The sequence below is a fragment of the Euphorbia lathyris genome, chromosome 5 (assembly GCF_963576675.1).
Source record: "Euphorbia lathyris chromosome 5, ddEupLath1.1, whole genome shotgun sequence".
Lineage (NCBI taxonomy): Eukaryota > Viridiplantae > Streptophyta > Magnoliopsida > Malpighiales > Euphorbiaceae > Euphorbia > Euphorbia lathyris.
The window spans coordinates 80,432,759-80,445,355 of record NC_088914.1 but is presented as its reverse complement, the minus strand read 5'-3'; the positions used below and the strand labels follow the sequence as shown (position 1 = coordinate 80,445,355).

Sequence of the window (12,597 nt, the reverse complement as noted above, 5' to 3'; positions counted from 1 at the left end):
TCAAAATCATCATCTTCTGGGGTAAACAACTACTGCAATAATTTTTGACGGAGTACATAATTTTGCAAACTGCACAAACTACACATCATCAAAATATAGAGAGATTTTTATAGAATTTTTAAAACTTTAAAATCTATAAAAGTGTTTTAAAATCTTAATTAATAGATCCCTCTCAAAAAAAAAAAAAAAAACCCCTCTCAAACAGAATTTTTTATGAGTTAATTCCAATGCCCGCGGCAGTAATATATATATTGCGAGCAAATACATCGCAATTATTGTTTCGCCTTCGTTCCCTCCACTACCATGGGACGGAAAAACCTGAACTCTTGTGCATCTTTCTCTGTATTAAACATAAACAAAATTATTGTTTCTCCTTATTCTTCTCAGACTCAATCTTGCAAACCTCTTCCTCAAAAATCATTCTTCAAATTCGACAGCAAAAATACCCATGTAGATAGTTTATGTAAGGACGGAAGAACCCACGAAGCTATTGATATTCTCTGCGAACAAAAGCGCTTAAAAGAAGCTCTACAAGTGCTCAATCAAATTGATAAGCCTTCTCCTTCTATTTACTCAACTCTTATACAATCTTGCCTCCACAATCGGGCTCTCGAAGAGGGGAAAAAGGTCCATGATCACATTAAACGTTCTGGGTTTCTACCGGGTCTGGTTATTTCGAATCGCCTTGTCGATATGTATGCGAAATGTAACAGTTTGCCGAATGCCCAAAAGGTATTCGATGAAATGAGTCAAAGGGACTTGTGTTCATGGAATGTGTTGATTTCTGGGTATGCTAAAATTGGGTTGCTTAAGGAAGCAAGGAAACTGTTTGATAAAATGCCTGAAAGAGATAACTTTTCTTGGACTGCTATGATTTCTGGGTATGTGAGGCAGATATACCTAATGAAGCTTTAGAATTGTTTAGAATGATGAAGAGAAGTGACAATTCAAAGTCAAATAGATTTACCATTTCGAGTGTTCTTGCTGCAACATCAGCAATTCGTTGCTTGAGAATTGGGAAAGAGATTCATGGTTATATCATCAGAACTGGATTGGAATCAGATGAGGTGTTTTGGAGTGCTTTATCTGATATGTACGCTAAATGTGGGAGCCTAGATGAAGCAAGGTGCATTTTTGACAAAATGACAAACAGAGATATTGTTACTTGGACAGCCATGATCGATAGGTATCTCGGGGAAGGTAGGCGAAAAGAGGGATTTGATTTGTTTTCAGGGTTATTAAGATCAGGTGTAAGGCCTAATGACTTCACATTTGCTGGTGTTCTGAATGCTTGTGCTGATCTTAGTGAAGAGGGTGTTGGTAAACAGGTTCACGGGCACATGACTCGAATAGGCAGTGATCCATTTTCGTTTGCAGCGAGCGCTCTTGTTCACATGTATTCGAAGTCCGGGAATATGGTAAACGCTGAAAGGGTGTTCAAAGGGTTGCCTAGGCCTGATTTGGTTTCTTGGACTTCCTTGATTTCAGGGTATGCTCAGAACGGACTACCGGGAGAGGCTCTCCGGTACTTTGAGTTGCTACTGAAGTCAGGGACACAGCCTGATCACATAACTTTCGTTGGAGTTCTTTCTGCGTGCGCTCATGCTGGATTAGTCGATAAGGGTTTGCGACATTTTCACTCTATTAATAAAAAGTATGGCTTAACTCATACTGCTGATCATTATGCTTGTATAATTGATTTATTGGCTCGATCTGGCCGATTCGAAGAAGCTGAAAAGATTATTAATAAAATGCCAATGCAGCCTGATAAGTTTCTCTGGGCTTCGTTGTTGGGTGGGTGTAGAATTCATGGAAATCTTAGACTTGCAAAAAGGGCTGCAGATGCATTATTTGAGATAGAGCCTGAGAATCCCGCTACTTACGTTACAATGGCGAACATATACGCCACTGCTGGTATGTGGGATGAAGTAGCAAAGATCAGAAAAACTATGGATGACCGAGGAGTGGTGAAAAAACCCGGTGTTAGCTGGGTTGAGATTAAGAGAGAGGTACACGTGTTCTTAGTCGGAGATGATTCCCACCCGAGATCAAAGGAAATACACGGCTTTCTGGGGAAACTTTCTGAAAAGATGAAGGAGGAAGGATTTGTTCCGGACACGAATTTTGTGCTGCATGATGTGGAGGAAGAACAGAAGGAGCAAAATCTGTTTTACCACAGTGAGAAGCTTGCAGTTGCTTTTGGAATTCTTTCAACTCCAGAAGGAACTCAAATAAAGGTTTTTAAGAATTTAAGAACTTGTGTAGACTGCCACACTGCAATTAAGTTCATATCAAAGCTTACGAAGAGAAAAATAATCGTAAGAGATTCGACTCGGTTCCATTGTTTTGAGGATGGAAAATGTTCTTGTGGGGACTTTTGGTGATTCAAACTGTTTGAAATCCATCCATCCAGAGCACAATTTTTTTCCATTGCAGTCATTTTCAACTAAATCAGTGGACAATTTAGACAGTGAAAACGGATCTTTAACATATCCGTGTCTGACTTTGCATCAACGGATCCACCTCAATCTGCTGATTGAGAAGGCTAGCAATGTGCAAGTATGTTCTCTTATTTGGTAACTTTCCTGAATTATGTGCAAAGCCATGAGAGTTATGTTTTTGGGCAACTTATCATCTGAGCTTCCTCGACATAAGATCTTTAAGATTTAAGGCCATGAAATCATTATTGACCATCGAATGTGTAGTATTATTGATGCGGACATCCTAACTAAGATCACTGATCACAGGCGCTCTGGCGGATCCCCAAGACATCAGGCTCACGAAGGTTGTACCTAGGAGGGCGGATCCCCAGGACAAGCCAGCGGGGCGAATCTAGGAGTACGCAAGGAGGCGTATCAACATCTACTCTGGGCGGATCTCTCGGACTACTTGCTCCCGAAGTAATTCACCAACAACCCTGACAATCCGTACCTGTACCATTGTACCGATTGTCGGGGCGTATCACCCATTTTACCCTTCAGTCGATAACCTGAATGTAACCCTAGTAGGGGTAATCTTTGTTTTTTGTCATTATTAGAGGGGAGTATTTAAACCCTCATTTTGTAAGAATGACGGCAACTTTTATCAATTAAAACATTATTCTCTTTGAGAACCGAGGTTTATACCTTGTTATTGGGATTCACTCCTTCTAGTTTAGCTAGAGAAGAAACTCTTTGTTGGTTTACGATTAAAACCTCCATTTATCGCTTTCAATCTGTATCAGTTGGTATCAGAGCCAATCGTTTCCTGACTCGAAACTTCTTTTGGCAATGGTCCAACCCCGACAACCGCAAGATTCCATGGAAACCAGTGACCGGAGGTATGAGGAGCTGAGGGAGCACCTCGCGGAGCAGATCCAAGCCAGCCATGAGCGGCAGAGGCAAACCGACCAACGATTCCTGGAGCTAACCACCTCCTTCGAAAACTTCAACCTAGAGGTTCTGGCGATAATCCGACCCACTGCGGGAGGACTGACCCAGAGAAATGAAGGAGTCCGTGAACAACCGCTTCCACAAATGGGTCCTAGGGATCCTGAGGTAAGAAGACTCAACTTTGTCATTGTGCATAACGCTGATAGTGATAGTGACGACTTTGAGGGTATCGGAAATGATGATACCGTTAGAACTATGAGGGATGTTGGGCCTGTTGACAACCGACGTGTGGAGGTTGCTAGGGGATATCCAGGTCTAGGGAACTTTGATAGAGATGATGCCTTTAAGCTAAAAATAGACTTACCGCCTTTTGGAGGCGAACTGGATATAGATGGGTTCTTAGACTGGTTATCGGAAGTTGAACGTTTCTTTGAGTATGCTGGGATTCCTGATGAGAGGAAAGTAAGGCTGGTGGCGTATCGCCTGAAGGGTGGCGCATCAGTTTGGTGGGATCAGATGAGGGAAGAAAGAAGAAGAGGGGGCAGAGATCCGATTCGATCTTGGCTACGGATGAAGGCGATGTTGAGGGAGCGGTTCTTACCGCCGGATTATGAGCAGTATATTTACAGCTCCTACAGGGGATGCTCTCAAGGGACCCGAAGTGTCCATGAGTATACCTCAGAGTTCTTGAGGCTATCAGCAAGGGCCAACTTGTCTGAAACTGAAAGCCAAAAGACCTCTAGGTATCTAGAAGGGTTGAGATACAACATTCAGGATCGTATTGGCACACAGATGGTGGTTCGAGTACAAGATGCTAGGAATTTAGCCCTCAAGGTTGAATCCCAACTGACTGGGAGATCCAGGAGATCCGCCACTACTGAGTATACGCCTGGAGGAAGAGATAACGTGAGGTCTTATGACAAAGGCAAGCAGGTGGCGAGTGCCAGTGGGGCCAAGGTTAACAGTGTGGGAAGGGGATCTGTTGGAGATACTAGGCCATACAAGGAAGCACCTATACCACCTAAGAGCAACAATCTGTATGCGAGGCCAGCACCTTTCAAATGTTTTCGGTGCAATGAGCCAGGCCATAGATCCAACGAATGTCCTAGGAGGAAGAGCGCCAACATGGTGGAGAGATATGAGGATGACTATGACGAAGGGGATGAAGTATTTTGCGAACCTTTAGGAGAAGATGATGAGGCGGATGAAGAGAGATACGCCATTCATGTGGTACGACGTTTGTTAGTCTCCAGCCGGGTAGAGGGAGATCAGAGGCACCGCCTATTCAGGACCCGCTGTCTTGTGAAAGGTGGGCGATGCAATGTGATAATAGATAGTGGGAGCCAAGAGAACATTGTGAGCAGCAGCGCCGTTCTGAAGTTCGGGTTGTTGGCGGAGGCGCATCCCGACCCTTATAGAGTGGGATGGATAAAAAACGTGGGTGAGCTTAGGGTGACCCAGAGATGCAGGGTACCTATTATGATTGGTGATTACAGTGATGAAGTCTGTTGTGATGTGGTCGATATGGATGCCTGCCACCTATTGTTGGGCCGACCCTGGCAGTTTGATAACGATGTCATCCATGCAGGAAGAGAGAACACTTACAGATTTGTGAAGAATGGGGTGAAGTTCGTCCTTACGCCGATGATGAGAGAGCCAAAGGCCGACGAGAAATCTACTTTGGTAGTCTGTCCTACACACAAATCGTTTGTCAGCGAATGTGAAGAGAGCCAAATGGTGTATGTGGTAATGGTTAAGGCGAATCACGAATCTGTCCAAAGGGACGAAAGGGAGACGCCGAATGAAGTGACCCGCCTACTTGGCGAATATCAGGATCTGTTCCCTAACGAACTGCCAAGTGGGTTACCACCTTTGAGGGACATCCAACATCACATCGATCTTGTGCCTGGGGCTAGTTTACCAAGCCTCCCACATTATCGAATGAGCCCAAAGGAGAATGACATCATGAGACAGAAGGTGGAGGGACTCATCGAGATGGGATACGTTAGGGAGAGTATGAGTCCTTGCGCCGTTCCAGCTTTACTTACACCGAAGAAGGATGGGTCTTGGCGGATGTGTGTTGACAGTACGGCTATTAACAAGATCACCATTAAGTACAAGTTCCTGATTCCAAGGTTGGATGACATGCTGGACCAACTTGGCGGATCTCGAGTCTTCTCCAAGATTGATCTCAGGAGTGGTTATCATCAGATACGAATCCGATCTGGGGATGAGTGGAAGACCGCCTTCAAGACGAGAGATGGATTGTATGAATGGTTAGTTATGCCATTTGGGATGACCAACGCCCCCAGTACTTTTATGAGGCTGATGAATCAAGTGCTTCGCCCAGTGATTGGAAAGTTTGTAGTTGTGTATTTTGATGACATCCCGATTCATAGTGAGACCTTGGCGGAGCATGTGGAGCACTTACGGATAGTGTTTGACCTATTAAGGAAACACCAGCTATACGCCAACACTAAGAAGTGTGATTTCGTCATGGAAAGTCTGGTTTTCCTCGGGTTCGTGGTTAGTGGCGATGGGGTCCAAGTTGATGGGGAGAAGGTAAGAGCCATCCGAGAATGGCCCACTCCGAGAAACGTGGGGGATATCAGGAGTTTTCATGGGCCAGCAACGTTTTATCGCCGATTCATTAAGAACTTCAGTTCCATAGTGGCCCCGTTGACGGAATGTTTGAAAAAGGGAAAGGGGTTCGAGTGGGCGGACGCCCAAGAAGAGAGCTTCGCCTTGATCAAGGAAAAGCTGAGTACAGCGCCAGTGCTGGCGTATCCCAATTTTGATAAGCTGTTCGAAGTTGAGTGTGATGCCAGTGGAGTTGGGATTGGTGGTGTCTTGATGCAAGAAAAGAGGCCCATTGCATACTTCAGTGAGAAGCTCTGTGAAGCACGGCGAAAGTGGGCAACGTATGATCAAGAGTTTTATGCTGTAGTGAGGGTGTTGAAAGTATGGGAGCATTACTTGGTGGGAAAAGAATTCATCCTCTACACTGACCATCAAGCTCTCAAGTACCTGGGAAGTCAGAAGCAACTTCGAAGCTCCATGCATGCCCGGTGGTCCGCCTTCATAGATAAGTTCCCCTACAAGCTTATCCATAAGGCTGGAAAACAGAACAAGGTGGCGGACGCCTTGAGTAGAAGGGTATCGCTAATAAAGGCAGTCAACCTCGGGACCGATTGTTTTGAACACATCCGAGGAGAATATGCGGCGGATCCTGATTTTGGCAGTGTCTGGGAAAAGTGTAAGAACCAGCATGGGGATGGAGCGTATCACCTGATGGATGAGTATCTCATGAGGGGCAACCAGCTTTGCTTACCTTGCACCTCCATTCGCGAGAAGGTTGTTCGGGATCTACATGGCGGATCCCTTGGAGGGCATTTTGGGCGAGACAAGACTTATGAAGCAGTGAGTTCCCGTTATTTCTGGCCTAAGATGAGGAGAGATGTTGCCTACTTAGTAGAACGATGCTATATCTGCCAGTCCGCCAAGGGACGCACTACAAATGCTGGCTTGCTGCTACCTTTGCCTGTGCCAGAAACCATCTGGGAGGATCTGTCCATGGACTTTGTCCTAGGGTTACCCAAAACTCAGAGGGGCATGGATTCCATCTTTGTCGTGGTTGATCGGTTTTCAAAGATGGCTCACTTCATACCATGTCGCAAGACTAATGATGCTTCGGCAACAGCGAAGCTATTCTTCAAAGAGATTGTAAAGCTACATGGCGTACCTAAGAGCATTGTCTCGGATCGTGATACGAAGTTCCTCAGTCATTTCTGGCGGATGTTGTGGGCTCTGTTTGATACGTCTCTGAAATTTAGCACCACCGCCTACCCTCAAACAGACGGACAGACAAAAGTGGTCAATAGAACTTTGGGAAACTTACTGCGCAGCAAATGTAAGGATAAGCCCAGGACGTGGGATGTGGTTTTAGCCCAAGCTGAGTTCGCCTACAACGGCTCTGTCCATTCGGGAACCGGGAGATCTCCATTTGAAGTGGTATACACAAAGACCCCGAATCACGTCCTTGATATAGCCCATCTTCCCAAAGGAAATGTGACCGCCAACCAGCTGGCCAAGGATTATATACAGATGCACCAAGAGGTGAAAGAGACTCTTGAGGAGAGAAATCAGAAGTTAAAGACCAAGGCGGATGAACACCGCAGGGACCTACAGTTTGAAGTCAGGGATGAGGTTATGGTATACTTGGGCAAAGAGAGACTCGCCAACGCCTCCAGTAGCAAGCTTCGGCCTAGGAAATACGGGCCATATAAGATCACCAAGAAGGTCAATGCCAATGCCTATCATATAGCATTGCCGAACTGGCTTGGTAAAATCTCACCAGCATTCAACATCTGTGACCTTAGCCCATGGAAGTCGGATGGTCCTTTGGAGTTCAAACAGGGCGAATCAGCGCCGAGTTCTTTTAAAGAAGGAGAGAATGATGCGGACATCCTAACTAAGATCACTGATCACAGGCGCTCTGGCGGATCCCCAAGACATCAGGCTCACGAAGGTTGTACCTAGGAGGGCGGATCCCCAGGACAAGCCAGCGGGGCGAATCTAGGAGTACGCAAGGAGGCGTATCAACATCTACCCTGGGCGGATCTCTCGGACTACTTGCTCCCGAAGTAATTCACCAACAACCCTGACAATCCGTACATGTACCATTGTACCGATTGTCGGGGCGTATCACCCATTTTACCCTTCAGTCGATAACCTGAATGTAACCCTAGTAGGGGTAATCTTTGTCTTTTGTCATTATTAGAGGGGAGTATTTAAACCCTCATTTTGTAAGAATGACGGCAACTTTTATCAATTAAAACATTATTCTCTTTGAGAACCGAGGTTTATACCTTGTTATTGGGATTCACTCCTTCTAGTTTAGCTAGAGAAGAAACTTTTTGTTGGTTTACGATTAAAACCTCCATTTATCGCTTTCAATCTGTATCAATTATCATAAATTATTTTTAGTCTTGTTTTCTAGGCTGTTTTCTGGTTTTAAGTCGCATTAATTTGTTGCTTCTGAATATCCTTTCTTTCTTATTAAGAAGAATTTATGCGAGGCATGAACTAACCATGAACAATTTCTTGCTTCTATTTATTTGATTCGTATCAGGCAAAAAGCATCCTGATGCCTCTTATTTTTATTTTCTGTCACATTAAGTCATGACCATAAAAGTTAAAGTTAGTTTCGAAACTCAATTATATAGGATGTTTTCATTTCATGTGTAAAAACCTTATTTTTGAACGGTAAGAAATATAATTTCAAATACAGATGAAATTAATAACATTTTTTAAAGTGTATTAGATATTCTTAACTAACTAATTTGACAAAAAAAAAGTTTAATGTGACAGAAAAGAAAGGGGTTATTACACATATTTGCCCTTGTATTATCACCGATAAACAGATATACCCTTACATCAACTAAACTCACAAAACTCTCCTTGAATTTTCCACCAACCTGCAATAATGCCCTAATCTAACATAACTGCTTATTTGGCATTAACAGCGTTTGTAAGTTCTCTCTAAACCTCTTTCTCTTTCACGCTCTCTCTCTCTCTCTCTCTCTCTCTCTCTTTCTCTCTCAACCTCTTTCTATCTGATCTGGTAATTCATTAGCAGCTACCTCATCCATTGAGGCAAATCCAAAAGAAGAAAATAGGGAAAGAAAAACACCAATAATCATATATTAACAGAAATTGCTCCATTGACATACAAATTGGAAGTAGGAGCATTGTAATAGAGAAATTGATGAGTGATTGAAGAGTCCGGTTCGATCACCCAATTGGTGTTCAGTTGAAAACTCAAACAAGCCACCGATGTATTTTAATGGCTGGATAGGAATAGTAGACTTTGCTTGTAAGCAGCAAGGTATTTTGCTCCGTCTCGCAAGGATTTTTACTTTACATTTGCTATCCCTAGACTCGACCCCTGTATGTAGATGCCTTTGTAGACTCTTGCTTTTAATCAAGGAATTTGGACCTCTTTTCTCAGACAAAAGTTGGCAATTTGGAATTTCTGAATAAGAAAAGAAAAAAGCTTGAAAGCCAGCAAGATAAGAGTAGGCTTCATATCTCATTCACTCAACAGAAGTCAAAACCACAAATCCGAACACGATTCCGTGTGAAATTAATAAGAAGAAATTGCAATTTATAGTTTCAATAGAGAAAATAAAAAAGAAGCAGAACTTGAAATCATCAGACAAATAAAAATGGAAGAAAAAGAAATGAGATGGAAATCAGCAAAGAAGGCGAGAATAATTAGGAAAGTAAGATTAAAGAGAAGAAAGAAAACAAAACAAAATTAGAGATGAAAATACAAACAAAGGAGAATAACAGTTGAATAGAGATTGGAGGTGATAAGAATGAGGGTTAGAGAAAGAGAGCGTGAAATTCTTTTACATAAATAAATAGATAATATATTTAATTATTTTTAATTCTGTAAATAGGGATGTGTAAACGCTGTTAATGTCAAATAAGCAATTCTGTTAGATTGGGCATTATTGCAGGTTGGTGGAAAATTCAAGGATAGTTTTGTGAATTTATTTGATGTGAGTGTATATCTGTTTATCGGTGATAATACAAGGGTAAATATGTATATTAACCCAAAAGAAAGGGACATAGTATCCAAATATATCCAAATAAAAGATAATACTTTAAATAAAAGATCAGAGCTTAATAAAAAAAAAAAAAAATGAAATATCGGACCATTTTACAGAGGATGACATGATGGGGTAACCGAAAAATACCACAGTTGCACAAGTAATTTCGGAAACACTATAAAATAGGAATAACATTTTAACAAGTTGTAGTGATTTTGAGGCCAAACGCAAGTGAGCCCCTATTAGTTGGAATCATTCTCTTAGCGTTCCAGAAAGTAATATGGAATTCACTTGTTAACTTTCTTTGATTCGAATCAATCCATACGCCCCCATTTTTAATAGGATTCCGGAAATATTCCAATTTTCAATCTTGATACGCGAGCATGGTCATTGTTTGTTACTTTTGGCGATATTTTCGAAATATCCCAATTTTCAATTTTGATATGCGAGTGTGGGGATTAAAACTGATAAAAATAATGCGGTGTGCCAGAGAAGCTAGTTTTCAAAGGGTAAAATAGTAATTGAATAAAATAAATAAATAAATGCGTCTAAATAACTTAAATTCTAAACGAAAAAACGATTGACGACGGTTACAAGGACTGAAAATAAAAACAATGGTCTTGGGCCCCGACGTTACCTGACAGTTCGGTCGGAAAACAATTCTTTAAAATAAGTACAAAAAATAAAAGCAATAAAAAAAGATACAAAAATATACATTTTAAAATTTTCTTTTATATTTTTATTGATTTTGTAGATCTTTTTTCAATGTTTTTGTATTACAAATAAACATAAAGCATGAAAATTACAATTTAAAAATAATAACTTTAAAGTTAGAAATATAAATAAATCATAAAAACAATATGGATGAGGTTAAATAAAATTAACCAATCTTGTTGACGTTCTCGGGATGCGTGAAAATGAGGTCTGGAACTTCGGATACTCGTCTCGTGGATTGTCGCGTTGTTCAGGTAATTCTAGATGAATTTTGAGGGATTCAAAGAGTTCATGGACTTAAACAGCTATTTGCCATTTAAGTCAGCAACAATTCTGTGACAAAAATGATGATTTCGTGGGACTTTTGGGCTCAATTTCGGAGGCTATAGATGTCGGATTTGAGCAAAACGAAAGCTAGTATTTGAAGTAAGGAAGGGTCTAGAAGTGAAATCTCGGAAAAAAATATTAAGTATTGAAAATGACTCGAACATAATAGTTATTTGATGGTTGAAAATCCAAAAGTTTGATTTTGTTTTAAGGAGGCTACTTCGAGGACGATTTTGAAGGCTGTAGAATGTCGTTTTTCATGAAATAAAAATTGGGAGTTCGAGATCTAATGTAACTAAAGAGATTAAAATTAATTTGGGACGAAATGATGAAGTAACGAACTCAACATAAATTTTAGAAAAAGGGTATCCAGAAAAGTTGTTTGATGAATTCTCAAGTATGAGAATTCAAAAGCTTGTTTCTGGATCTTTTTAAATTGATTTGTTGTGTGTTTAATTAGGTTGATTGGGGATTGAGAATGAAAGAATTGAGCTCTATTTATAGACTTTTGAGCAACAAATATCCTGTAAATGATCCTTAAAATTATCCTCCATGATTCTCATTACCTTCCCATCAGCTAAGGGAAGAACATAGGTGAGTTAGGAGCTAGAAAAGTGGAGTTGACGTCATGAAACACGTTCTTGAAAGCTGTAGAAATGTTCAACCCGTTTTTTTAGCACTAATGATCTTTGAAAAATTCTACCGGCTTCATTACAGCTCTGTTTAGCACTAAAATACTGGTCATCCGATATTTCACTGTTTTAGGATCCGTTTTCATCGTTGAAGTTGTTAGACGGGTTGCTGAAAAAATGGTTCAAATTTGCCCCTGATTTTTATTATTTCTTTTTCTTTTTTAACACATTTTTATTTTGTTGCAAGGTGAATTGAATTAAAACAAATTAACTATAAAGTAAAATTATAACCTATGCTAAAAATATAAAAAAAATTAAATTACCCCCAACAGTTACATATGAAACTAAATTCTATTTGGATTAGCGGGTGTGAAAATAGAAACCAACTAGGATTATGTTTTTCTTCTTATTTTGTCTTCGTTAGGATAAACTAGTCAAAAACATGTATGAGTTATGAAATTATGTTATTATTATTTTTTTAAATAATAAATAATTAGATAAATTTTATAGATATATAATATTTTATATTTATTTTAGTTCTAATTACTACAAATTTTAAAAAATTAGTTGTGCACATTAAGTATATATTTTTTATATATTTAAATAGCACATATTGAGAATCATATACACACTAAGGTACTTATTTTAGAAACAAAGTTACTAATTTGTTATTTTTTTTTGTTTAATAACTCTAGTGTTCATAACGAAAGGTGTGATAGTCTCCCGTGGTGATTACACCAATTTACACGATAATAGTGGAAGCACTAGGTGGGGACTCTCATTACGTTTGAGAAACAATGGTTTCAAAATAATTGATAAGTATCAAACTATACACAATACAATTTCTGATGAGTCTAGCATCGAACTAGGCAATGCAATTAATTGGACTAGTCTGAAATCGTATTTATGTGATGCTTCTCTCACCCATTCGGAATG

At 40.4% G+C, this 12,597-nt stretch overlaps 1 pseudogene; it reads left to right on the top strand.

Annotated features, from left to right (window-relative positions):
- Positions 1 to 299: 299 nt before the first annotated feature.
- LOC136228944 (pentatricopeptide repeat-containing protein At4g37170-like) lies at positions 300 to 3,071 on the top strand (annotated as a pseudogene).
- Positions 3,072 to 12,597: the final 9,526 nt, after the last annotated feature.